The following is a 24267-nucleotide window of genomic DNA, read 5'->3' as shown; positions in this document are numbered from 1 at the left end:
GAAACTTTTATGCCACATCAGCGTTCGAACCAAGACACGAGCTTCATGGAGACCGTGAGAAGTTCGGAATCGTGGGAAAACAATAAAACGATGGAACTGCATCATTTCAGAGGTGTCAAACCCACGAAACGCGAGAGCTGAGTTTGAATCCCAGTCCAGCATAAATATTTTCAATATCTCAAGTTCATGTACAATAAAAAAATAAGTGACCGTTGACCTTACATGTCAATTCGCTCAATAATAACAATAAAAAAACTCCTGTAAGAAAGCAAACTCAAAGTTTCTACCTGGCGTAACTACTGCGTCCATATGCCCCAACCCACACCAGCCCTTCTAAAGAAAGTCGCGAAAGGTTGTCATAATGCGGATTTGAAACCACGATGCATCACCCACATTGTTCAACTTGATGGTAGAGGTGAAGAGGATCTGTTCGTGATTGTTAAAAAATGGGTACCTGATGTGTGGATCGAAACCAGACCTTAAGCATACGTAGGTAGAACCATCCCAACAGACCAGGAACCTACATAGAAGACTGGTTGTTGATTGTGTCGCAAATTCTGATTGTATGGAGACTGACTGCACCTGGCCAATACATTCATTTCCTTGATCGTTCACATCGATATTCACTAGCTGTCTTCTCATTGCGTGTTTTTGACTTGATTTTTTTTAATCACTTAAATAAAGTCACAAAGTTCACACGAATTGGCAACACTGTAGGATGCGGAAATTTCTGCTGGAAGTGTAGTTTTCCAGTTGTGATTGCGTCCTGATGTATGTATTTATGATCTACCCTTAAATATGGCGTACTGTAAACGCAAAGACCAGATTTCGATCACTCTCTCATCTTTACGTTTTTAAACCGCATTTCTTATGATATAATTACGTAGGTAAGGGCGTTGTGACTTTTTGAGATGCAGCATGTTATGTGAAGAGTACTGCTGTATGTAATCCACCAGGGCAAAGTTTACCTAAAAAACTGGACAAGTGCCAGTAGAACTGGCGTTCTGAGGACTCAACTCAAACTTAATTATGTTTATCTATAGTAATAATAACAATAATTTATGTTTACAGGTCTCTTTCCTCCTCTTGAGCGCTTCTCTATTAGGCTCACCTTAAGCGTGTGTTTTCGGCGTTGCTTCGTCTCCACTGTTATTCCTATTTCAATAACAGAAGTGTCTTGAACGAAATAAGGAAATGCTCTCTTTTTGAAATAAAAAATAATGTCTTACTTGTAGAGAATTAAAAATAAACGCATACTACATGAGCAAGACTTTGTAGGTAATGATATAGCAAATAAAAATCTTTATTGATTGAAAATAAAGGGCGGCGTTCCTCATAACATAGAAATTCTTGGAAACGCAAGTAAGTACACTCTTTCAACATCTCTTCGGCGACTTGCATGTCCCTAATCTACCCCAGTTATCCAGACAGGCAAACAGGACCTTTAGCTTAACCTGGACACCTTACATCATTGAGAGGTGAAGGCCAGGTTAAAACGAAGTGTAAAAAAATGGTGTTCTGACCGAGAATCGATCCCACGACCTCTCGGTTTCTAACAAGGGAACCTCCCCATCGCACCCTCCTCAGATTTAGCTATAAGTTGGAACAGTGGATAGGCCTTGAAAAACTTAACACAGATCAATCGAGAAAACAGTAAGAAGTTGTGTGGAACTACGAAAAAAATTAGCAAAATATACGAACTGAGTAGTCCACATGCAACATATATAACTATTAGGGTATTGAGCAGTCAGGCTCGCCGTGGTCCTGTGGTTAGCGTGAGCAGCTGCGGAATGAGAGGTCCATGGTTCAAGTCCTGCCCCGAGCCAAAAATTTACTTTCTTTATTTTCGCAAAGTTATGATCTGTCCGTTCGTTCGTTGACGTCTCTGTTCACTGTAATAAGTTTAGTGTCTGTGTTTTGCGACCGCACCGCAAAACCGTGCGATTAGTAGACGAAAGGACGTGCCTCTCCAATGGGAACAGAAAACATTTGATCGCAAGGTCATTGGTCAACCGATTCCTCCACAGGAAAACACGTCTGATATATTCTATACGATACTGTTGACGGCATGTGCGTCACATGACAGTAATATGTTGTCGACCCACCTAACTCGTACACTTGGCGAATGGGTAAAAAGATTCTTCTACCTTGCCCGATTTAGGTTTTCTTGTGGATGTGATTATCACTCCCAAAAAAGTGATCGCATCGGACGGACAGACGGACAGATAATAATTGTCTGAAAACAAAAAATTAAAATTTTCAGTCGAGGGAAGATTCGAACTAAGGACCTCTCACTCCACTGCTGCTCACGCTAACCACTGGACTAAAGTTGCATATCTCACGTGGACCACTCAGTTCATATATTTTGCTAATTTTTTTCATAGTTCCACACAACTTCTTCCTGTTTTCTCGATTGATCTGTGTTCAGTTTTTCAAGGCCTATCCACTCTGCCAACTTATAACTAAATCTGGGGGGGGGTGCGATGGGGAGGTTCCCTTGTAAGAACGCACTTTAACGCTAGACCACCAGGTCCGACATGGCTGTGTGTTCTTCATCTATAGTATTTGATGTTTGAGTTTGCGAGTATCAAAACATGCGACGTATATGGTCGTATCTTCTGACTGCATTGACTTTGAAGCCTTAATTATTTGCACCCCAAAGCGACCGTAGACCGTAGTATTTAAACTTCATATATTTTTGAGAAAAAGTGATCTTTGCTGAAAGCGGAATCTTACCATTGCATTAAATTGAAACTTTTTAAAAAGGAAAACAGAAAGATGTTTTGTGGTAATAACAGTAGGCATCCCAGAGATCTGACCATCGCAGTTGGCATCTGTTTCAGATGAGGCGCTTTGCAGTCGCAACATACGAAAAGTGACCTAGGAAACGGTGACTGAAGTCTGTATCATGATTGAAGGCTATCCAATTTTCAGCCGTTCTACGCATCCCCCTCCACTAGCCACTGACAGCCAATAATATATTCATTCTCTTTCCGAGTGGCTAGCAGTGAGTTACACGTAGACAGTGAGAATCTCGCTACTACATACTGCAATGTTGCTGTACTTCGTGACAACCGAATTATTCATTGAACTGTCATTTTTTTGTTTTCTTTCTTTTCTTATAGCAGTATAGGTGTGAATGTTCATCTGTAAATGTTTAAGGCGATTAAAAAAAAAAAAAAAAAAGGTAACAGCAAGAAATGTGAAGTGCTTCACAAGCAGGCGAGGGGGATAATTTACCGCATTTATAACTTTTCAAACGTGAATTTGAAAGCAAGTCTTCTACTGTTGACATTTGAAGACACAAGAACGGACTCCAGAAGCGTGTGGTGTCTGCAAGACAACTGTAAAGAGAATTGTAAGCGAAACTGTCAGAGCTGTAGGTACCGAAGAAAAAGTTGGTTTCGTGTCGCCTGGAAAGCATCGAAATCGCAAGGAACCTGTAAAACAAATGGATGGCTTTAAAAACGATTTTTTAAAGTTCTCCACGAGAATGATGAATGCCCGACATCACAAAAACGTGTTACAGCTATGCAGGTTTGCTTCAATGGCAAGCGCTTCGTCAATGTAAAGTATTTTAAAAGACGACGGTTCTTGATATGTTTAGAAGAGAGCTTTTAGTTCAAAGAAGTGACATATGTGCAGCACGAACTACGTCCGATATAAAGATTCACGTTACAAGAGAAGGAGGTAGTTCAACAGTGTATTACCTTGATAAAACATGGGCCAATTAGAATCATTCCAGGAAGATCTGCCGGAAAATGAGTGATGGCACTGGCGGTTTTAAAGTTTTCATAGCAATAGGTTCTCGGTTAGTAATTCTACATGCTGACTCTTCTTCTGCATTTGTTTCTGAGAGTAAACTTGTATTTACTTGTAACAAAAATAGCAGTGACTACCATTCGGTCCCATGGTGCTCAGAGCCATTTTGTACTACCACTCGGAAGTGAACACTGTCAGTTTTGTGACGTGATTCACAATGCTTGTCTTACCTTTCTTTGAAGTCTGTGATTGCCAGATGTAATACAACTGTTACAGAGAAAACACAAAGTATAAACACAAGAAAAGCGGATATTTTTCGCTGGCTCAAAAATAAAAATATTAAGCACAGTATAAACGAGACGAGGGCCGATCTCTTGCAGCTCGTTAATTTATGCAAGTCACGTGGCAGTATGTACAAACTTGACTTCTTTGCACGTGAATGGGGTCACACTGTTTTGCGTTTACTAACGTGTCACTGTCAGTGTAGCCCTATGGAATTAATTTGGGCAAAGGATAAGGCTAAATGGTAGAAAAAAAAACAACATTCAAGATAACATTCACTAAATTCAGAATGAAATTTTTTTCTGTGAAGTTTGGAAGGTAGGAGACAAGGTACTGGCGGAAGTAAAATTGAGGACGGGTCGTGAGTCGTGCTTGGGTAGCTCAAATGGTAGAACACTTGCCCGCGAAAGGCGAAGGTCCCGAGTTCGTGTCTCGGTCCGGCACACAGTTTTAATCTGCCAGGAAGTTTCACTCACCGAATTGCTTGTGCATGAGGCAATAGACAATATCTCATCTGTAGCGTGTGCACAGTCTGTGCGGCATGCTAAAAAGCTTCAGAAAGAGTAATTTGACAGGGAAGTGATGATGGACATAAGTCTTGAATCTGTAATCATAAATTTACAATCAGATTGTTTGGAAACAGACGGTGGAATTACGAGGTAAACTTTGGAACAAATTAATAATATTCTTAGTTTTAATGACACGTGGTTTTATTAATGTGTTTGTCAACATATCAGTTGCATACATAATAATGAGAGCTTCCTAGCCTTTTTGATTAGGACTTTGTATTCTTAGAATTATGCAGACTATAATGTTGAAAGTAATGCCCAAGGAGAAGTTAAGCTTCTCGCACCATGTTGTATGCTCTAATAACACGCGAGAATGCAGCTGGATAAATTTGTCAAAAGTCCAATACTTCCAATGTAAACCCCTGTCATTTTCAAGGCACGAACTGGATAAGGCTCTAAAATGACAGTAACTGTTACTGGTCGAGATATTGATGGTTTTCGATGTTATTGGTCATCGTTTGCTGAAGTTGTTCACAGATGATGGTTAATTATTTGGTTATTCAATGGATTATAAATGCAGTCTCTCACTGCAATGTCGAACGAGTTAGTTTACAATCATAAGGCCCATTAACAGCGAAAAATGTGACAACTTACTTTCTAAGATTAGTCTTTTCTACCACTAATTCATTTTTACACTCAGGAATTACACTTAACTACAGTCAAACACATTAACATACACACCTTACACACATTTTTAAAAATTCTATTGAGTAGAAACAGTTGTCAAGCAAATATAATGATTTCGGTTTGTTTCCAGAATTTTTAATCTGCCAGAAAGTTTCATTTCGGTTTGTGCTTGAAGTTAATTTTGTTTTGTATTAAATTTTTACTTATAATACAGTTCAAATTTCAAAAAATAATAATTATTACAAATGTTTTTAATGATCTTGTCATTAGACAATTGTAATTTTGAGAAAAATTGTATTTCACGTCGTCACAAAGTTGAGTCCGCTGTTCTCCCCTCCCGATGTCACGCAGAGTAAATCTGTAGAGCAGCGTCAGCACGTGAATTAATATTTCTCTCATGACGACTGAAAGAAATTGGTTTTAATACTCCTATTCCCCCTATTCCCCTCATAGATCTGAGTGTATAATACTATGTACTGTAGGCAAATGAGCCTGACAGTTGCCCGCAGCATCGCAGTTCGGCAACGTGGTCTTTGCCCGCTCTCTGCTGTCGCGCATGCACAGTTCTCATCCCTTCACTGCTATACCTCAATGCGCGTAAGCGCCTTCTTAAGTGACAACGAGCTGTAGTGTTGGTACTGTACGAGAACACCCATCTACATTCTATTAATTTCATAAAATAACCTATTCATGAGCTTGGCTGGAAATCAATCCCTACTGCACTTATTCTGATCTACAGCCCTCAGACTTTTACTTTTTCGCTGCTTATCGAGTAACTATTAAGGGAATTTCTTTGTGGACGAAAATGCACTTTAAGCTTGGATTGTCGACATCTTTGCCTCCAAACTAGTATCTTTCTACATGTGTGGATTTCAAAAACGGTGTGACCATCACAGACTGTTTTAGTTAATATCAGGGTGGTGATATACACACATCAAGAAAGGTTTTGCATCACCCAGGTTCCCAGAATTCCTCAAGATAGACTTTGACTGTGGACATTGTATAACAGACACAGTCCTTTTGACTGTTCAGAGATGCCACTAAACACACCCAAATATGTAAACAACCATGCATAAGCAGTGCCTTAGACAGAGGGAGTCCAAGAGTCGATCACTTCCAGTCATTCCACCAGGAAGGAGGTACACAGCTCGTGTTGCCTGTAGTTCAACCGTGCTTAGACGGTCAATACCGCGGTTCGATCACATCCGCATTGTTACTTTGTGCTAGGCAGGGGTTTCAACAAGTGGAGATGTGTTTGGAGGCAACCCGGTAAGGCTGAACGCCTTAGATACACTGTCCAGCCAGTGCAGCAAGGTCGAGGTTCCCTGCTGTTTTGGGGTGGCATTATGTGGGGCCGGCGTAAGTATTGGAACAACACCGATTGTGCCCCAAAGTACCGTTATCCAAGGTGGCGGCCGTTACGTCACAGACACACCCCCAGTGACGTCATCCAAGATGGCTGCCGTGACGTCACAGACACACAGCCCCAGTGATGGCAATTAAGATGGCGGATTTTGGGGGGAAGAAAGTAAATTAGGCTGCCTCCACTAACCTAACCCCCCCTCCCATCCAGAAAATGGCCGGAAGTTCAGATTCCAACATCATAATGCGTCACACCTAGGGAAATGGCGGGAAAAATTGACTTGTCTTTATTATGTAACCAATTTCAAGCATGTGTGTTCGCCACCAGGTCTGGACTCCAACTGGCTTAGTTCATATCGTCGCATCAGATCATAACATGAGTACCATTATCCAAGATTGGTCTGACATTCCGAACGCACCATTCCATCCGTCATTTCACGAGCACGTTGGGGGTGTTGACAGCTGCCACGTCGTCTGACAGTTAGCGAGCACATTGGACTGCCCAGTCGCCGCAGCCAGCGCATGGACCCGCGCTAATAGCGCCCCGTGGCCGTACCTGCTGCTGCAGCATAACTGTACATTACTGTTTGACTCCACAGCCTCAAGCCCGCACCTTTATACTCGCGCCATACATAGTCTTCTGTAAATATGCTAACTAACGTAACACCCACATCGTGCATCTAACCTATCAATTACCTATACAATTTCAGTACTCAATGATCAAATGAGAAGTTCCACATTTTCCCACTATATCAGTTCGGTGTTCATTCATGACCTAGCACCCCCCCCCCCCCCCCCCCCCCCACTACCCCTAGAATGCTGCACTCCTATTGGCTACTGCATTAATCATGTGATTCGACTTCATATAGGTAAGAAAATGAGTTCACTATACTTTCAACTACCTAGTTTCAACTACTTTTCAAGGTCCAGACCGTCACCTCTTCCTAGGAACCGCTGCCGAGTTTGAATTCTGGCAGTAAAGAAAGGTCACTTGCGCTCTCGCCACCAACCTAAGAAAATTAATGAAAACGAAGCTCACCACCCCTAACTTAAGCCTCCAAGACGCAACCTCTTCATAGGGCTTGCTGGTAAAAGGACTCAGCCTGCACTAGGCTGATGGAGAGAGGAAGGAATATACTTTATTTATTTGGGAGCAATTTATTTGGGGTTGGAGTATATGTATCACAGAACACACGCTCTGACATGCTCCACAGCATACAGACCTGCAAACTACTCCTACATAACTCATGTATAAGGCTCTACACACACGCTTGCTAATTGTAAACAGTCAAAAATAACACATTGCACAGCCTACAGACATGCGAACCACTCGTAAATAATGCAATACATTTACGTCCAAATAGCCAAACAACTCATGAATTGTCAAAATAATAATTAATCTAAAAGACTCTGCTTGCTAATCGTCAACTGTCGAAATCATACACCAGCCTTATTTAAACAATCAGAGGTAGCACCACCACCCAGTGTATTCGCCACTGAGACATATCCAACATCTTCTGCAACCCATGTAGAAACAGATCGAGCTGATTTACCGTGTTTTGACCTTTAGGTGGAAATGCGCGCAATGTGGTACCCCCCCCCCCCCCCCCCAAACTAGATACAAGTACTACAGATCCACGTCCATTCAAATCAATCAGCCCAAGAGATAAAAATTGCGAACTATGAAAGCTCATACGAATTAGAAGTCACCAAGGCACCGATGCGGCCGCAATGACACATAGCTACGGTCGGCCTCCAGCGCGAAGAAAGAGATTTCACAATACGTCCCCAGAATAGCGTAACGTGCTGCCATCGAAGCATTCCTAGGGGTATAGCCCATTCCTGACCGGCTCTCACCTCAAACTGCTACAGCTACTCCTGCTATGTCTATGACACTATTCTATTAAATATACAGACACCGCATAGACCACTTTAAAGTTTCATCGCCTATACTCTAAGCGAATTATCGTATGAGACGCTCCCTCTGGTCCTGGTTCAAACTGTTTTCTAACACGCTTTTGTACATTGCCAAATATATCGTTTTCCGCCACGACTTCGTGGTCTGTGTCAGATTCTAAACTTACATTAAGACGCTCTGATCCACGACCTCCCACAGAAAACGAGTCATCGCAGGGTGTAATAGTCAGGTCCAGTGGACTTTCCTCTGTTGAGTGATTCCAATTGCTTTTCTATTCTTTGGACACTTATTTCGATGTCAGCCATTTTTTCGTTTGTGCGAGGATTTAGAGAAGGAACTGCAGTGCGGTCTTCCTCTGTAAAACAGCTTTGGAAAAAGGTGTTTAGTATTTCAGCTTTACGCGTGTCATCCTCTGTTTCAATGCCATCATCATCCCGGAGTGTCTGGATATGCTGTTTCGAGCCACTTACTGATTTAACGTAAGACCAGAACTTCCTAGGATTTTCTGTCAAGTCGGTACATAGAATTTTACTTTCGAATTCACTGAACGCTTCACGCATAGCCCTCCTTACGCTAACTTTGACATCGTTTAGCTTCTGTTTGTCTGAGAGGTTCTGGCTGCGTTTAAACTTAGAGTGAAGCTCTCTTTGCTTTCGCAGTAGTTTCCTAACTTTGTTGTTGTACCACGGTGGGTTTTTCCCGTCCCTCACAGTTTTACTCGGCACGTACCTGTCTAAAACGCATTTTACGATTTCCTTGAACTTTTTCCATAAACACTCAACATTGTCAGTGTCTGAACAGAAATTTTCGTTTTGATCTGTTAGGTAGTCTGAAATCTGCCTTCTATTACTCTTGCTAAACAGATAAACCTTCCTCCCTTTTTTATATTCCTACTAACTTCCATATTCAGGGATGCTGCAACGGCCTTATGATCACTGATTCCCTGTTCTGTACATACAGAGTCGAAAAGTTCGGGTCTGTTTGTTATCAGTAGGTCCAAGATGTTATCTCCACGAGTCGGTTCTCTGTTTAATTGCTCGAGGTAATTTTCGGATAGTGCACTCAGTATAATGTCACTCGATGCTCTGTCCCTACCACCCGTCCTAAACATCTGAGTGTCCCAGTCTATATCTGGTAAATTGAAATCTCCACCTAAGACTATAACATGCTGAGAAAATTTATGTGAAATGTATTCCAAATTTTCTCTCAGTTGTTCTGCCACTAATGCTGCTGAGTCGGGAGGTCGGTAAAAGGAGCCAATTATTAACCTAGCTCAGTTGTTGAGTGTAACCTCCACCCATAATAATTCACAAGAACTATCCACTTCTATTTCACTACAGGATAAACTACTAGTAACAGCGACGAACATTCCACCACCGGTTGCATGCAATCTATCCTTTCTAAACACCGTCTGTACCTTTGTAAAAATTTCGGCAGAATTTATCTCTGGCTTCAACCAGCTTTCTGTACCTATAACGATTTCGGCTTCGGTGCTTTCTATCAGCGCTTGAAGTTCCGGTACTTTACCAACGCAGCTTCGACAGTTTACAATTACAATACCGATTGCTGCTTGGTCCCCGCATGTCCTGACTTTGCCCTGCACCCGTTGAGGCTGTTGCCCTTTCAGTACTTGCCCAAGGCCATCTAACCTAAAAAACCGCCCAGCCCACGCCACACAACCCCTGCTACCCGTGTAGCCGCTTGTTGCGTGTAGTGGACTCCTGACCTATCCAGCGGAACCCGAAACGCCACCACCCTATGGCGCAAGTCGAGGAATCTGCAGCCCACACGGTCGCAGAACCGTCTCAGCCTCTGATTCAGACCCTCCACTAGCTCTGTACCAAAGGTCCGCAGTCAGTCCTGTCGACGATGCTGCAGATGGTGAGCTCTGCTTTCATCCCGCTAGCGAGACTGGCAGTCTTCACCAGATCAGATAGCCGCCGGAAGCCAGAGAGGATTTCCTCGGATCCATAGCGACACACATCATTGGTGCCGACATGAGCGACCACCTGCAGATGGGTGCACCCTGTACCCTTCATGGCATCCGGAAGGACCCTTTCCACATCTGGAATGACTCCCCCCGGTATGCACACGGAGTGCACATTGGTTTTCTTCCCCTCTCTTGCTGCCATATCCCTAAGGGGCCCAATTACGCGCCTGACGTTGGATCTCCCAACTACCAGTAAGCCCACCCTCTGCGAGCGCCCGGATCTCGCAGACTGAGGGGCAACCTCTGGAACAGGACAAGCAGCCATGTCAGGCCGAAGATCAGTATCAGCCTGAGACAGAGCCTGAAACCGGTTCGTCAGACAAACTGGAGAGGCCTTCCGTTCAGCCCTCCGGAATGTCTTTCGCCCCCTGCCACACCTTGAGACGACCTCACACTCTACCACAGGTGAGGGATCAGCCTCAATGCGAGCAGTATCCCGGGCAACCACAGTCGTAGTCCGATCGGGAGATGCGTGGGACGAGCTGGCCGTCCCCGACAAACCCCCATCTGGAACCCCACAGTGATGCCCATTGGCAACAGCCTCAAGCTGTGTGACCGAAGCCAACACTGCCTGAAGCTGGGAGCGAAGGGATGCAAACTCAGCCTGCATCCGAACACAGTAGTTGCAGTCCCTATCCATGCTAAAAACTGTTGTGCAAAGAACGTCTGAACTAATCTACAGAGAGCGCAAACAAATCGACACAAAATTTAAACGGTTATTAAAATACAAGATTGCCTAGTAAATGCAGTAATGCTGCTACTTGCGCACTGCTGACACACTGCTCGGCGGCGGAAGGAGACTACGCGATTTTACACTATTCAGGTACTAAAACGCGATGCAACAACTCTCAAATACCATAATACGCCAGAAATTTATGAATTAGACAATGCAAGTACCAAAAACACGCAAAGAAATTAAGAATTAAACTATGTAACAAATGAGTGAGCTAGGATTATACGACTTGCTGCTGCAGCTGCTTATCCAACGGCGGCACGGAGCACACTGTGTAGCTACCCGCAAAAGTAGTGCAGCTGTTGTTATTTTTTCTGCTATTTGAAAAATAGTCGTTGGTTGCATAATATTCTTTATTAAGGGGGGTAGGACGTCAAACGGGCCGACTTGGAGCAGGAGAGGCACCACAGGACATTTTATTTTCTACTGTCTATACTTTTACAAATAAATTCATAAAACTTTGTCACCATGACCAGGAAGGATCAGGATTCACGCTCATAGCAGTGGAAGTGCAAAAAGACAACAAAATAATTTTTTTTAGATGTGTAATTACATCATTTTTCACTTACTGTTGGCTGCATTTATTGCTATAGGTACATTTTTCTTCACAAGTAAGAGAGATTCTCTGATGAATTTTGCACAGCATACAAACCATACTTACAGGTGTATGAATCTCTAGAATTTTCAAAATCTATTAAAAACTGTGGTAAAAATTGAGATAATTAACGACAAAATTTGATTTTTTTCTAAACATTAAGTTTAAAATGTAACAGCTCATTCATTTTTTCATAAATTAAATAGATTCTAGAGTTTCAGACACCTGTGTCTGTTTGTGGTTTGTGGTTTGTATGCTGTGAAAAATTCATCGAACAGTGTCTCTTACTTAAGAAGAAAAGTGTACGTATAGCAACAAATGCAGCCAATAGTAAGTGAAAAAATGATGAAATTTCACACGTAAAAAAAATTATTTTGTTATGTTTTTGAACTTCCGCTGCTAAGAGTGTGAATCCTGTACCCTTCCTGGTCATGCTGACAAAGTTTTATGAATTTACTTGTAAAAGTATAGACAGTGGAAATTAAAATGTCCTGTGGTGCCTCTTCCTGCTCCAAGTCAGCCCGTTTGACGTCCTACCCCCCTTAACTGAAGAACGAGCCTACCGCCTGGATAGAGCATAATCAGGTTACGGTAAAAAGTCATAAATTTTCCGCCAAAAATATCTATAAAAGAAGGGATGATACTGAATGAAGCGTACTAGGAGGCAACCTCCACGGAGGCGACGACAAGCGTAACAGTGCGAAACAGGATGTTGCGCACAAAGTGTAAACACGCGAAGATGGACTGGAATAGTTCTTATTTTCTTTGTTCTTTTCTAGTGGTTCGAGAGGGGTGGACACGGTGGGGGCGCTGCGGCCGCTGGAGGCGGCGCTGCGGTGGTGCGCGCTGCGGCCGCGCTCTGGGCGACAGGCGGCGTGCTGCCTGCTGCTGGCCGCCGCCCACGCCGCCGCCGCCGCCCACGCCTGCGCGCGCCTCTCCTCTCGGGTCTCGCGCCGCGCCGTCTGGGTGCCCGCCGCGGCCGGCAACGCCGCCGCCGCCGCCGCGCTGATCTCCGCCTGCCTCGGCAGGGCGCGCTCCCTCTGCTCGCGGCAGGCGCGCTTCGCCTCCCAGCTGCAGAGAGCGGACGCGTGTCTCTCCGCACTCGTCCCCACGTCCTACAGCGGCCACAGGCTGCTGCTACTCTCTGCACTTACCACCACTCTCACGTGCCACTTACTGGACGCGCTTTTGATTGCACTGTTTGCCGACGACTACACACCACTCGAACTATACTTCACTTTCTTCGCTGTGGAACTGTTGTCGATCGAATTTATCTGCTTCGTGTCGTTAACTGGATCGGCTTTCAAGAAAACAAATTTAGCGCTCGCGCTACTGTCTACCGCGAAGTGGCAACTAGTATCTCCCGCTACTCGAGAGTCGTTCCTCGACGGCACGTCCGACGCAATCGCAGACAGGATTACTTCTTTCGACATGGCCGAGACGAATGCAGCCCGACTCGCGGGCACCATTTCCGAGGCATACGTAGGACTCTCGCAGCTGGCAGATTCACTGGACCGAACGTACGCGTCTTGGAACGCGTTATCGACCGTGGAAGTGACGCTGTCTGTCGTAGCGATCATATTTTTCTTCGTATCCTCTGTCGGCACATCACCGCCGGCGTTCTCTCCTGCCGTATTGGTCACCATCGGCTCCAGGCTGGCGCGCACAGTCGTCAGGTTCTCGAGCACGTGCCTGGTGTGCCAGGTAGGGGTGGCGGTTATTGCTGAAACAGTCTGTTTTAATTTAAATCTATTTTTTTCCAAGCCAGTTTAATCTGACTAATGAGGCCGCTCACAATAACCGGTCTCTGGAGTAACCGATTTCCGCTTTTTTAATCTTATTACACTCCTGGAAATGGAAAAAAGAACACATTGACACCGGTGTGTCAGACCCACCATACTTGCTCCGGACACTGCGAGAGGGCTGTACAAGCAATGATCACACGCACGGCACAGCGGACACACCAGGAACCGCGGTGTTGGCCGTCGAATGGCGCTAGCTGCGCAGCATTTGTGCACCGCCGCCGTCAGTGTCAGCCAGTTTGCCGTGGCATACGGAGCTCCATCGCAGTCTTTAACACTGGTAGCATGCCGCGACAGCGTGGACGTGAACCGTATGTGCAGTTGACGGACTTTGAGCGAGGGCGTATAGTGGGCATGCGGGAGGCCGGGTGGACGTACCGCCGAACTGCTCAACACGTGGGGCGTGAGGTCTCCACAGTACATCGATGTTGTCGCCAGTGGTCGGCGGAAGGTGCACGTGCCCGTCGACCTGGGACAGGACCGCAGCGACGCACGGATGCACGCCAAGACCGTAGGATCCTACGCAGTGCCGTAGGGGACCGCACCGCCACTTCGCAGCAAATTAGGGACACTGTTGCTCCTGGGGTATCAGCGAGAACCATTCGCAACCGTCTCCATGAAGCTGGGCTACGGTCCCGCACACCGTTAGGCCGTCTTCCGCTCACGCCCCAACATCGTGCAGCCCGCCTCCAGTGGTGTCGCGACAGGCGTGAATGGAGGGACGATTGGAGACGTGTCGTCTTCAGCGATGAGAGTCGCTTCTGCCTTGGTGCCAATGATGGTCGTATGCGTGTTTGGCGCCGTGCAGGTGAGCGCCACAATCAGGACTGCATACGACCGAGGCACACAGGGCCAACACCCGGCATCATGGTGTGGGGAGCGATCTCCTACACTGGCCGTACACCACTGGTGATCGTCGAGGGGACACTGAATAGTGCACGGTACATCCAAACCGTCATCGAACCCATCGTTCTACCATTCCTAGACCGGCAAGGGAACTTGCTGTTCCAACAGGACAATGCACGTCCGCATGTATCCCGTGCCACCCAACGTGCTCTAGAAGGTGTAAGTCAACTACCCTGGCCAGCAAGATCTCCGGATCTGTCCCCCATTGAGCATGTTTGGGACTGGATGAAGCGTCGTCTCACGCGGTCTGCACGTCCAGCACGAACGCTGGTCCAACTGAGGCGCCAGGTGGAAATGGCATGGCAAGCCGTTCCACAGGACTACATCCAGCATCTCTACGATCGTCTCCATGGGAGAATAGCAGCCTGCATTGCTGCGAAAGGTGGATATACACTGTACTAGTGCCGACATTGTGCATGCTCTGTTGCCTGTGTCTATGTGCCTGTGGTTCTGTCAGTGTGATCATGTGATGTATCTGACCCCAGGAATGTGTCAATAAAGTTTCCCCTTCCTGGGACAATGAATTCACGGTGTTCTTATTTCAATTTCCAGGAGTGTATTTCCAGTAACAAATGTACAAATCGAAGAAAGTTTGAAAAATTTTGGCTCACTCAGTTTCAAAACGCATAAAGTCAAAATATTTAATTACATGGATAAAGAAAAGAAAACTTTTTCTGTCCACCGTTCGGTGCTTTTCTCGAAAATTGATAGGTGGTTAAGTACTACAAAAAAAAATCGGTATTCTCCTGTTGATTATACACTGAAGCGTCAAAGAAACTGGTATAGGCACGTGTATTCAAATACAGAGAAATGTAAACAGGCAGAATACGGCACTGCGGTCGATAAGACAACGAGTGCTGGTGCAGTTGTTAGATCAGTTATTACTGCTACAATGGGAGGTTATCAAGATATAAGTGAGTTTGAACGTGGTGTTACAGGCAGCGCACGAGCGATGTGACACACCATCTCCGAGGTAGTGATGAAGTGATGATTTTCCCGTGCGACCATGTAAAGAGTGCACCGCGAATACCAGGAATCCTGTAAAACATCAAATCTCCGACATCGATGCGGCCAGAAAAAGATCCTGCAAGAAAGGGACCAACGACGACTGAAGAGGATCTTTCAACATGACAGAAGTGCAAACCTTCCGCAAATTGCTGCAGATTTCAATGCTGGGCCATCAACAACTGTCAGCGTGCGAACCATTCAACGAAACATCATCGATATGCGCTTTCAGAGCCGAAGACCCACTCGTGCACCCTTGATGACTGTACGATACAAAGCCTTAGGCCTCGCCTGGGCCCGCAACACCGACATCATTGGACAGTTGATGACTGGAAACATTTTGCCAGATCGGACGAGTCTCGTTTGAAACCGTATCGATCGGATAGACTTGAGTGGATATGGAGACAACCTCATGAAACCATGGACCCTGCATGTCAGAAGGGGACAATTCAAGTTGATGGAAGTTCTGCAATGGTGTGGGGCGTCCTCAGTTGGAGTGATATGGGACCCCTGACACGTCTAGATACCACTCTGACAGGTGACACGTTCGTGAGCATCCTGTCTGATCACCTGCATCCATTCATGTCCATTGTGCAGTCCGACGGACTTGGGCAATTCCATCAGGACAATGCGACGCCTCACAAGTCCAGAATTGCTACAGAGTGGCTCCAGGACCACTCTTCTGAGTGTAACCACTTCCGCTGGCCACCAAACTCCCCAAACATGATCATAATTGAGCATATCTGGGATGCCTTGCAACGTGCTGTCCAGAAAAGATCTCCACTCCCTCGTACTCTTACGGATTTATGGGCAGCCTTGCAGGATTCATGGTGTCAATTCTCTCCAGCACTTCTTCTTTTCTTGCATCCACGGATTCCCAATTGGCAAGGTCTACCAGCACAGTGTCCATCCGTCTAGCTCTTGGTCTGCCATTCCTTCTGGTGAAATACAGTCTGGCATTCATTATTCGTTTGGTCATCCTGTCTTCCGTCATCCTCTCCATATGTCCTAACCAACGTATTCTTTGAGATTTTATAAATTTCACTATATCTTTCCCTTGTATAAGCTTTTGTATTTAATGGTTCAAATGGCTCTGAGCACTATGAGACTTAACATCTGAGGTCATCAGTCCCCTAGAACGTAGAACTACTTGAACCTAACTAACCTATGGACATCACACACATCCATGCCCGAGGCAGGATTCGAACCTGCGACCGTAGCAGTCCCGCGGTTCCGGACTGCAGCGCCTAGAACCGCACGGCCACTCCGGCCGGCTTGTATTTAATGGTTGTATCTCAATCTCCAAACTTCTGCCTCTCTCACAGGCCCATAGATTTTTCACAAGATTTTATTCTCAAATGCCCTTAGGCTGTTACTGTCTGCTTTTGTCACTGACCGTGTTTCTGATCCATACGTGGCAACAGGTCGCACAAGGGAACAGTATACTCTCAATTTATTTGTTCTTGTAATTAGAGAGTTCTTGAGTATCTTTAGGTTTCCATTATAGACTTTGTCTCCTCCTTCTATCTTTTCTCTAATACATTGTCTCATACTATTATCATTGGTTAGGAGGACATCTAAATAATGGAAACATATGACATATTTGAAGCATTTATCAGAGATCTTCAGTCCTGTGGTGTTCTTCTAGCTTCAGAATTGGACATAACCATATATTTTCTCTTGCTTTCTTTTAGAGTAAGTCCAATTCTTGTTCTTTCTGCTTCCACTTGTCCATATATTTCTTTAAGTGATGTTACATCCCTTGTCAAGATAGCAATATCATCTGCATATGCGCATATCTGGCTGTACTTCATCATTATTGTTCGTCTTTTATCTACTTTTTGTATGATACTATGCAACGCTAAGTTAAAAGGACTGCCATGAGGCCATCACCTTGTTTCACTCCATGCTCAAAGTCAAACTGCCTGGTCATTCTGTTATTCATTTTTACTTTTGCTCTTGTATCCTTCATTGTTAACTCGACTAAACCTTCTCAGTTTATCACAGATGCCCAATTCTTTCAGCCCTTTATACAATGCTGGTCTATTAATACTATCGAAAGCTTGTTTAAAGTCAACGAACAGGAAGTGGAGACCTATATCATATTCATAAAATTTTTCCATTATTTGTCTAACAACAAACAACTGATCAGATGTACCTCTGTTTGGTCGGAATCCTCATTGGTATCCTCCGAGAATCTTTTCGGCGCACATCTTTATTCCGTCGTTCAGCACTCCAAAGAAAATCTTATATACTGTATTCAGTAGGGTTATGCATCTATGGTTTTCACAATCGAGCTTTTCTCCTTTCTTATATATTGGGCATATTATTCCAGTGTTTCACTCCTCCGGGATGCATTCATTTACCCATGTGTTCTTTATTAGTTTAAATATTTACGTCTTAGAGTTTGCCCCCCCCCCCCCCCCTCCCCTGATTTTATTAGTTCTGGCACGAACCCATCTTCACCGGGTGCACGGTTATTTTTTAGTTTATTTATCACTGCTTCTACTGCCAGCATTGTTGGGTTTTTTGTGCCTCGTCCCTTTCAATTTCTTTTGCCTCTGTGTTCTCTTCCGTTCCTGTGTACCTCTTGGGGCCTGATCTGAGTTTTTGTTGAGCGTATCTTCAAAGTATTCTGCCCACCTTTGCAATATTTCTTGTTCATCTCTTACTATCTCGCCGATTCTGGTTTTGCACGCATTTTGTTTGGGTTGAAATTTTTTTCTCATTTTTCTCACGGCATGATAGAATTTCTTCTTTTCATTCTGTTCCTTTAATTCTTCTATCTCTTTAAACTTTGATTTCAGCCATCCCTTTTTCTTTTTCTTGCATATTCTTTGGACATTGGATCTTGATTCTTTGTACACCTCCACGTTTCTTCTTGTTTCTCTCTGTATCATTCTCAGTCTTGCCGCATTTGTAAGTTCTATTACTAGCGTGCATTCATCATCAAACCACTCATTTCTTGCGTTTCTTCTCATCCCGACTATGTCTTCTGCTGCCTCTTTCACAGCTTTCAGGGTCTTAGTCCCTCTCTCTTGGATTTCCATTGTTTCCTCGCTGGGAGTCAGTGCATCTCTAACTTCTGCTTGGTGTGCTTTCACAACTTCTGGGTCATTCAGTTTTTCTGTGTCCCAGTTTATATTTTTCTCCATTCCATGTTTAGGCGCTACAGATGGTTTCTCTCTCACTGCAGCTTTTACAGCGTAGTGGCCTGAGTCACAGCTGGGCCCCTGCAGCTCCTCACATCGATGACTGACATGGCATGCCGTGCCTTTACTAACACATGGTCTATTTGATTGACTACTCTACTTACATTTGATTTCCATGTTCCGATATGTATTCTTTTATGTGAGAAACATGTGCTCCTGATGATTAGATTATATCTAGCAGCAAACTGAGGTAACATTTCTCCATTCTCGTTGCTTTCTTCATGTAATGTGTGTCTCCCAGGTACTCTTTCATATTCGCTTCGCCCAACCCGTGCAATAAAATCTCCCACAACTAAGAATAGATCATACTTTTGTACTTATACTGCATGCCCTTTCTAGACCTTCATAAAACTTTTCCTTTCTTCTTCTGCTTCCTCAGTTGGTGCGTATGTTGTTACTACCGTTATATTTCTGAATTTCCCTTTCAATCTCAGTCTGCTAAGCCTTTCATTTGTGGGTTCTCCCCAGTACTACTTCAGCTATTAGTCGAGTCAATGTCACGTCGTATTTCGGCGCTTCTGCATGCTGTCGGGGGCCCTACACGATATTAGGCAGGTGTACCAGTTTCTTTGGCTCTTCAGTGTAATTTCTTGAAATGGGGGATCACACCCCCTGCTTGGGCATTACGAATAGTCACTGCTAAATGATGAAAACTGATGTTGAACTCTATTTTTAGTGTTAATTTGACCGTTCTCAAAGGCTATTTGCAGATAAAGGCATATTGTGTAGACACAGGCATTGTGTACTAGGAATGAACTATAAAGATTTTAGTTTATTGCTTTTACCATAATTTTCCTCCTCTTATTATACCATAGAAATGGCAGACAAATCTTTAATCTTTCAAAGCAAATGAAGCATTGTAGTTCGCTGGTACGTTATTTAGTAGAAACGTTTCCAGACGGGGGTTGTTGTCATTGTGTAATACGAGGGCTATGCCGAAAGTATTTAGCAGAATGTCTGAAAAACAATTTATTTGCAAAAAAACGCTCACAGCTTTTCAAAATACTCTCCATTAGCATGTATACATTTTTCCATTCTCTGAAACCATTTAGAAAATGTGTCAGTCCAAGCTTCTTTTGGGATGTCACTTAGTGCACTCTCGTACACTGCAATGGCCTCTTCATCTGATGAAAACCGCTGCCCTCGAATTTTTCCCTTAGCCTTAGGGAGCAGAAAGAAGTCACAGGGACCAGGTCAGGTGAATAGGGGGGGATAGGGTAACACTCGCACTGTTTCCTTCTCCAGAAAGTCCATCGTTCTGGCAGCCCTATGCGCAGATGCATTGTCGTGATGCAGCAGAAGGTGCCCATTCTTGGACTTTGGATGCTGTGACTTCCATGTGGCGATGACCTTTGGAAGACAATCGTTCACGTACCATTCAGCATTGACTGTACGACGTGTGTCCAAGGTCACAGAGGTGAGATGCCCGATCTTTGTGAAAAAAGTTGCCACCATCTTTTTTCCAGAGCTCCGACTTCATTGAACTTTTGTGGATGGTTCCTCCCCTGGAGAGCACCACACAGAAGACTGTCTCTTCGTTTCAGGATAATAATGGTAGACCCACGTTTCATAACCTGTGACGATATTGTAGGTGTCTTGGGACTTCTCTCCATTGAATTTTTCGAGCATGAAACGACAGCAGTCCACTCTCGCCTGCTTTTGGCTTTCTGTCAGGGAACGTGGCACCCAATGGGCACATCTCTTAGTAAGGCCTAAGTGACTATGAACGATGGTCTGTGCTGCTGTTGATCCAATATTTAGGGTCCCTTCAGTGCCACAAAATGTAAGATGTGGATCTTCTTTGATCATTTTCCTCACAGCATCAATGTTTTCAAGAGTCACAGCTGTTGCTGGCCGACCGGGACGAGGTTCATCTTCAATTGACTGCCGACCCCCCGAAAACTCGCGAAAGCAATTTCCAACTGTGGCCCTAGAAGGGGAAGCTTCACTAAAAACGCGCAGCAAAGAAGAATGACATTCTTCGGCACTTAAACTCTTTTTATAATCGTAAAAAATCATGGCGCGAAAGTCGCGGCGCTAAAAACTTTCGACATAGCCCTCGTACAACGGATGTCCGGCGGCGACAGCGAGAAAATACCGTATAGACCAGATGGGGGCAAGTCTTCCACGCGGGATGTACACACGTACCTTAAAACAATAACACACGTAAACGTGGACATTGTTGTCTCAGCCACGCTGTACCGATTCTTATGCCATGTGTTCGTTGCTCGTTTCTGTTGGCATTGTTACTAAAATAGCACTTATCGCTTTCCCCACTCTCTGTAATAACGCAGTATTTGAAACCAATGCAAATTTAAAAATAAAGACTATTCTCTTTGTAAAAAAAGGTTTATTTAAAAACAAAAAAATTTAGCACTGCTGCCATGGCTAATTCATATTTCGGCTATTACACTCGGTTAGTAGTAGAAAATAAACACCTGTTAAAACCGAGATCAGATACCGAAAATATCAATTATTGAGAACTAAAATATCGATATCGGTTTTTCCCGTTCTTAATGCCAGGCGACCAGCAGCGAGGCGAACCGCACGGCTCACCTGGTGCAGCGGGCGCTGGCGCGCCGCTTGCGTCCCGCCCGCGCAAGCGCAGACCGGGCTTCGGCGGCGCTGCGGCTCTTGGGCGACTACCTCGGCGCCAGGAAGCTGGCGTTCAGCGCGCGCGGCCTCTTCCCCCTCGACGGCAGCACGGTGTGCGCACTTTTCGGTACCGTCTTCACCTACACCATCGTCATGATGCAGTTCGACTCATTCGAAGAAGAACGCACTGACGACGGAACGACATAAACTGGCAGATTCGATTTTATCCGTAGTCTGCATGCCACTGTAAAGTGCGCAGCAGAGGGTATTTATCATAGTGGCAAGTATTAAAGGTTCTTACTACATCGTCATTCTCTCCTTTAATTAAGCGTGTCGATAATTTTCCGTGCGAGTTTTTAGCACTTTCTCATGAATGGCTAGATTTATATGCTGGTAGCAATAAGGTACGCTACGTCGGCGAAAACGTATGAAACTAATTCTTTGCGGAAGTTCGCTTCCCAATACAAATAGGCTCCCAGCATATACAAGTGATTTGTTAAGAAATATCTATGTTACCCGCTGTAATACAGTCCTACAGAGAGAGACGATACAACCACCTACGTAGCAATATTATGGCAACAATCATCTACATCTACATCTACATGGATGCTCTGCAAATCACATTTAAGTGCCTAGCCGAGGGTTCATCGAACCACCTTCACAATTCTCTATTATTACAATCTCGTATAGCGCGCGGGAAGAATGAACACCTATATCTTTCCGTACGAGCTCTGATTTCCCTTATTTTATCTTTGTGATCGTTCCTCCCTATGTAAGTCGGTGTCAACAAAATATTTTCGCATTGGGAGGAGAAAGTTGGTGATTGGAATTTCGTGAGAAGATTCCGTCGCAACGAAAAACGCCTTTCTTTTAATGATTTCCATCCCAAATCCTGTAATATTTCTCTGATACTCTCTCCCATATTTCTCGATAATACAAAACGTGCTGCCTTTCTTTGAAGTTTTTCGATGTACTCAGTCAGTCCTATCTGGTAAGGATCCCACACCGCGCAGCAGTATTCTAAAAGAGGACAGACAAGCGTAATGTATGCAGTCGCCTTAGTAGGTCTGTTACATTTTCCAAGTGTCCTGCCAATGAAACGCAGTCTTTGGTCAGCCTTCCCCACAACATTTTCTGTGTGTTCCTTCCGATTTAAATTGTTCGTAATTGTAATTCCTAGGTATTTAGTTGAATTTACGGCTTTTAGATTAGACTAATTTATCGTGTAACCGAAGTTTAACGCGTTCTTTTTAGCATTCTAGTGGATGACCTCACACTTTTCGTTATTTAAGGTCAACTGCCACTTTACGCACCATTTTGATATTTCGGCTAAATCGTTTTGCAGTTTGTTTTGATCTTCTGATGACTTTATTAGTCGATAAACGACAGCGTCATCTGCAAACAACCGAAGACGGCTGCTCAGATTGTGTCCCAAACCGTTTACATAGATCAGGAACAGCAAAGGGCCTATAACACTACCTTGGGGAACGCCTGAAATCACCTCTGTTTTAATCGATGATTTTCCGTCAGTTACTATGAACTGTGAGCCGTCTGACAAGAAATCACAGATCCAGCGCATAACTGAGACGATATTCCATAAGCACGCAATTTCACTACGAGCCGCTTGTGTGGTACAGTGTCAAAAGCCTTCCGGAAAATCAGAAATACAGAATCGATCTGAAATCCCTTGTCAATAGCACTCAGCACTTCATGTGAATAAAGAGCTAGTTGTGTTTCACAAGAACGATGTTTTCTAAACCCATGTTGACTGTGTGTCAATAGACCCTTTTCTTCGAGGTAATTCACTACGTTCGAACATAATATATGTTCTAAAATCCTGGTGCATATCGACGTTAACGATATGGGCCTCTAATTTAGTGGATTACTCCTACTACCTTTCGTGAATATTGGTGTGACCCGTGCAACTTCCCAGTCTTTGAGTACGGATCTTTCGTCGAGCGAACGGTTTTATATGATTGTTAAGTATCGAGCTAATGCGTCAGCATACTCCGAAAGGAACCTAATTGGTATACAGTCTGGACCAGAAGACTTGCTTTTATTAAGCGATTTAAGTTGCTTCACTACTCTGAGGATATTTACTTCTACGTTACTCATGTTGGCAGCTTTATGATAATATCCTTTTTGTAACCTGATTTTAACGGTGAAATGCTTTTAAGTATTTCAATTTTTAAGTGAAAGCTGTTATCTCGCCGTTAGCGAGCAAAGATAGTAATAATATCTTTGCTGAGTACCAATGGGATGACAGCTTTCATTTATTACTGATACAGACCAGAACTTTGAAATTTTTTCTCATTCAAATTCAGGCTGAAATCAGTCTGACTTTAATATAATGACCTTATTACGCAGAACTGATTGAAACTAATTCTTATGTTTATCCTGTCGAGTGCAGCCGGTAAATAATTAATATTTCCAAATTTAACGTAATGGCTGCGTGTGTGCCCTTATGACAGACGAAAAGTAGATGGTTAAAAGAATCTCGCTACCTGATTCTCGTATCATTATTTTCTTTATTATTTCACATGGACTGAGATAAATGAAGGGATACACAATTACATTTGCGAAAAGACACGTACATTAACATTTACAGAAAATAGGCCGGAAGTTTTCGCTTCCATAACAATAGTAAAACTATTCTTCTTTAACATCAGAGAGGTAGTTCATTATCAAGGATTTTCTAGAGTATGGCTTTTTCGCACTTTTACTATACATGGATGACACATAATTGCATTTATTTTTCCATACACAACATTAACTAAATTTCAGTTTTCTTTCTCTTTCTGCAGTTTCGTTGTTTTTAGATTAACACGTAGTTTTTTCCTTGCTCTTTCGTTCTTGCGCTTTGTTCATGGGACATACGTTTGAAAGAATTTTTCCAGGTTACGTTACAT

Source organism: Schistocerca americana, chromosome 1 (assembly GCF_021461395.2).
Source record: "Schistocerca americana isolate TAMUIC-IGC-003095 chromosome 1, iqSchAmer2.1, whole genome shotgun sequence".
In the NCBI taxonomy this organism is placed as follows: domain Eukaryota; kingdom Metazoa; phylum Arthropoda; class Insecta; order Orthoptera; family Acrididae; genus Schistocerca; species Schistocerca americana.
This window is presented reverse-complemented; position numbering follows the sequence as displayed.